This window comes from Entelurus aequoreus, linkage group LG18, assembly GCF_033978785.1.
Source record: "Entelurus aequoreus isolate RoL-2023_Sb linkage group LG18, RoL_Eaeq_v1.1, whole genome shotgun sequence".
In the NCBI taxonomy this organism is placed as follows: Eukaryota; Metazoa; Chordata; class Actinopteri; order Syngnathiformes; family Syngnathidae; genus Entelurus; species Entelurus aequoreus.
In genome coordinates this window covers 21330271-21335409 of record NC_084748.1, presented here as the reverse complement: position 1 = coordinate 21335409, position 5139 = coordinate 21330271, and the positions used below count along the sequence as shown (strand labels likewise).

The 5139-nt window shown below is 49.3% G+C and overlaps 1 pseudogene; it reads right to left on the bottom strand.

The window, feature by feature from the left end:
• Positions 1 to 349: 349 nt before the first annotated feature.
• LOC133634307 (5S ribosomal RNA) lies at positions 350 to 469 on the bottom strand (annotated as a pseudogene).
• Between the last annotated feature and the right edge of the window lie 4670 nt (positions 470 to 5139).

Here is a 5139-nt window from a genome sequence, read left to right as displayed (position 1 = left end):
AAATATTGCTATCGATCCCAAACATCCATCCATCCATCCATTTTCTACCGCTTGTCCCTTTTGGGGTCGCTGGAGCCTATCTCAGCTGCATTCAGGCGGAAGGCGGAGTACACCCTGGACAAGTCGCCACCTCATCGCAGGGCCAACACAGATAGACAGACAACATTCACATTCAAATTCACACTTGATCCCGATCCGAAACACACTCGTAAATAAACAAACATGTGGTGGGTGGACAGCGCCCTTTACTTTCCACCAGCAATATGGAGCTGTATTGACAAGTATGTAGAGCACTTGGGACAATAGCAAAACAGGACAAACGCCGCCCTCTGCTGGGAGCCTCACCAAAAGCTTACAGAACTTGGTATTTAGAGGCGGTTTCCCATCCAAATACTAACCAGGCCCAACCCTGATTAGCTTCCGAAAATCTGACGAGATCGAGTGTGCTCAGAGTAGTATGGCTGTAAGCCGAGAAGGTACTGTCCAAAAAACACTTTTAAACTTGACACCCTGTTTAAGCGCTTTCAGGCGCAAATGGCACTCTTGCTACAAAGATCATGTCAGTAGTACTGCGATCTCTTCTGAATCCCCACTTTGATTCAGGCAGGATGTTCTCAGAGATGTGAGTAACTAAGCGAGAGAGCATGACCCGGGCAAGAATTTCCCAGCAACCGAGAGCAGGGAAATTCCTCTGCTGTTTCCACAGTCGGCTTTGTCACCTTTCCTCTTCAAGATGCTTATTTTAGCAGCATCCTTCCATTCCTGGGGGATGGCTTCAGAGGACCAGAAGGAGTCAATCAATTGATGAAGCCGGCGGGTGAGAAGATTGCCACCAAGCTTCAGCACCTCAGCTGGGATACCGTCAGGGCCTGGGCTTTTGTTGTTTTTTAGGCCCTTGATGGCTTTTCGGACCTCAGCAGAGGTAAGCGGGGAGTCCAGGTGGTCGACAGGGGGAGTGGTTGGGAAATTGGTGAAAATGTCCTGGTCAGAGGGATTTTCGGAGTTAAGGAGAGTGTTGAAATGTTCAGCCCATCTATTTAGGATCTGGGGTGTGTCCTTATAGAGGGTGACTCTGTCTGCCGATCTGACTGGGGTTATGTTTTTTTTGTGTGGACCATATATGGATTTGATGGCATCATAAAATCCATAGGAATTGTTGGTGTCAGCATAGAGTTGGATCTTGCTGGCTTTCTTGATCCACCAGTCATTTTCCATGGCCCTGAGGGTACGCTGGACTTCGGCTCTTATGTTGGAGAGTCGAGTCTTTAGTGTGACAGCACATGCTGCTTACATGCTGCTTACCTGGCAAACCCACAGGGTTTGCCAGGTAAGCAGCATGTGCTTTGTATTTTGCCTGGAGAAGTTTATGGATATCCGGTGCACTGTTGTCAAACCAGTCCTGATGTTTACGCCTGGTGTACCCAAGGGATTCCTCTACTGCCTGATGAATGGCAGTCCTTAGGGAGTTCCAGCAGGTGTTGATGTCAGGCTCCAGGTGGGTATCAGGGATTGCAGACACATTTTCTGCAAGCTGTGCTCTGAGCTGGTCTACAGAGTGCTTGGATTTGAGTGCTTCACAGTTGAGTCTCTTGTTTGGTGGTGTTTTGTTCAGTTGGGGGCGGACTTCCATCTGAAATTTGGCTCTGATCATTCGATGGTCAGTCCATCAGTCCACTCCACGCATCGCTCTGGAGATTAGTACCTCCTTCCTGTCTCTACGACAGGTGATAATATAGTCGAGGAGGTGCCAATGTTTGGAGCGAGGATGTTGCCAGTAGGTCTTGAATTTATCCTTGAGCTGGAACAGGGTGTTGGTGATGATCAACTGATGTTCAGAGCAGAGTGTAAGGAGGCGAAGCCCATTATCATTAAGCCTACCAACCCCGTGCTGACCAAGTGTTCCGGTCCAGAGCCCACTGTCAGAGCCCACCCTCGCGTTAAAATCCCCGAGGAGTATGAACTTGTCGGTGGGAGGCGTTCCCTCTATGGCGGAGTATAGTGAGGCATAGAATATATCCTTGCTCTCGAGGTCTGCATCCAGGGTTGGGACGTAGGCGCTGATAAGGGTGACATGGCGATTTTTGGTGAGTGGTACATGCCACGTCATGAGCCTTTCGCTTATACCCACTGGAGACTCTGGGATCTTGTGAAGCAGGCTTGTCCTGGCGGCAAAACCCACTCCATGTAGACTACGGGAGCCTTCTGGATGACCCTTCCAGAAGAAGGTGTAGCCTTCTCCCGCCTCCGTGATTGAGTCTTCCCCAGGTGGCTATGTCAATGCCGTATCAGTTTAGTTCATGTGCAACGAGTGCTGTTCTTCGCTGCGGGCGACAGGAGAGATCACGCACATCCAAAAGTGTGTGGACGTTCCACGATGCTCATTGTGAAGGGAATTTTGTTTCTCTTGTACGTTTGTTTTCGACCCCATAAAGGGATGGCCCGGCAGCTGCGATAGGCTGCCCGGGCGGTGAGGAACAGACCATTTTTAGGCCACTTTTTCTAGGCCCTTCCCATTTCAGGGTGAGCAGAGCGGTGCTGCTCAGTCACGTGCGAAGCTGCCAGGGATGCATGCTGTTCCATCCCATGCCACAGCGACCTTCACTCGCACGCCGCCTACGTGCAGGGTTGGGTTAGGTACTGCCAGTCACATCTTTGACCTGTGCTAACCGCCCTTCCCCATCGCCGCAGGATTTGAGGGCGGGGGGTGTGGTAGTGCTGAGGAAGAGCAAAAAACCTGTGCAGTGAATTGATTTAAGTGGTGGTAGAAGTGCACAGTCTCTACCCGCACTGTTTTGTCTTGTCCCCATGTTCCGTCCTCCAGTGGCATGAAAAGTTCATGACGACCTTCTGCCACATGGGGTGGCAGAGGACTGTCAGAGCACCGGTCTGTTGGTGACTGCCTAATGCGGGTCCTCGCCACAGATTTTTCGTTGGGGGTTTTCTCCCGTAGCCTATAACCAAGAGGTTAACCAGTACCCACTGGTCAGTCGGATGGTGGTAGCCTGGATGGAGGCTAACCTATTCACCCCCGGGGGATCCCATGCTGTTTAGCCTGAGGCCGCAAGGCACACAGTTACCGGGTACTGCACAGCAAAGGTCTTGGTGATGGAGAGGCTATGTACTGGCGAGGAAAGACTTGCGCGTTCTGCTTTTCCATCGCTTGGTTCTTGATCAGCTAGCCAGCGGCAGTACCTGGAAGCGAGAGGCAACAAAAAGAAGCATTCAACACAGCAAGCAGCAGGCAGGCATGCAACTATGCTATGAGGATGGCTGCACTAGACGCATCACATCAACCTGCGGGTCATACCCGCTAGCCCCCAAAATGTCTAATAATACCTGAAGAAATGTATCTTTGTGAGTTTTACTACAAAAATATGATCTTTTGTAAGGTTTGCAAAGACACACGTTAGTTTTTTTACTCAATATGACAGTATAGCTGTCATACTAAATATAAAAGTTATATAAACATAACTCCAGAACCAAACATGCAATCTGTCATAGTATGACAGTTATACTGTCATATTAAGTACAAAAACACAAACTTGTGTCTTTGCAAACCTTACAAAATATTTTTTTTCTAGTAAAACTCACAAAGATACATTTCTCCAGGCATTTTTTTAGCCATATTGCATGTGTTTGTTTATGTTTAAATAACTGTCATATTTAGTATGACAGTTATACTGTGATATTGAATAAAGAAAACTAACGTGTGTCTTTGCAAACCTTACAAAAGATAATTTTTCTAGTAAAACTAACAAAGATACATTTCTCCAGGCATTTACTTCTCCAGGCATTTTTTAGCCTTTTTGCATGTGTTGTTTAGGATTTGTGTTTAAATACAGTCATAGGAGTAAAACCCATCCATCCATCCATCTACCGCTTATTCCCTTCGGGGTCGCGAGGGGCGCTGGAGCCTATCTCAGCTACAATCGGGCGGAAGGCGGGGTACACCCTGGACAAGTCGCCACCTCATCGCAGGGCCAACCTATTTTTTGTATTTGCAAACCTTACAAAAATAACTGATTCTAGTAAAACTCACTTAGATACAATATTACAGGCATGTTTAGAAATATTGCATGTTTGGTTTTGGAGTTATGTTTATATAACCTCCTTTCTGAGCTGCCACCTTATCGTGGTAGAGGAGTTTGCGTGTCCCACTGATCCTAGGAGATATGTTGTCCGGGGGCTTCTATGCCCCTGTTAGGGTCTCCCAAGAAAAACAGGTCCTAGGTGAAGGATCAGACAAAGAGCAGCTCAAAGACTTTTATGAAAAGTACAAATCGAGTACCTAGATGTTTCCTCGCCCGGACGCGGGTCACCGTGGCTCCCCTGTGGAGCCAGGCCCAGAGGTGGGGCACGATGGCAAGCACCTGGTGGTCGTGCCTGTCCCCATGGGGCCCGGCCAGGCTCTGCTCGAAGAGGCAACGTGGGTCCCCCCTCCAATGGGCTTACCACTCATGGGCTGAGTCATAAAAGTCGGGTGCAGGTGAGCTGGGTGGCAGCCGAAGGCAAGGCATTTGGCGGTCCGATCATCGGCTACATAAAATAGCTCTTTGGACGTGGAACGTCACCTCGCTGGGAGGGAAGGAGCCTGAGCTGGTGCGCGAGGTGGAGAAGTTCCGGCTAGATATGGTTGGACTCACTCCGACGCACAGCAAGGGCTCTGGAACCTGTTCTCTCGAGAGGGGTTGGACTCTCTTCCACTCTGGCGTTGCAAGCAATGAGAGGCTGGGGTGGCAATTCTTGTTGCCCCCCGGCTCAAAGCCTGCACGTTGGACTTTCACCCAGTAGACAGTAGCTTCCCTCCGCCTTCGGTTTGGGGGACGGGTCCTGACTGTTGTTTGTGTTTACGCACCAAACAGCAGCTCAGAGTACCCACTCTTTTTGGATTCCCTTGAGGGAGTACTGGAAAGTGCTCCCTCGGGTGATTCCCTTGTTCTGCTGGGGGACTTCAACGCTCATGTTGGCAACGACAGACAAAAGTACAAATGGAGGACCGAGATGTTTCCTCGCCTGGAGAGGCGTGATTGGGAAAAATAGCCACCCGGATCTGAACCCAAGTGGTGCTTTGTAATTGGACTTTTGTGCTCGTCACGGATTGTCCATAACAAACACAATGTTCAAACATAAGGTTGTCCA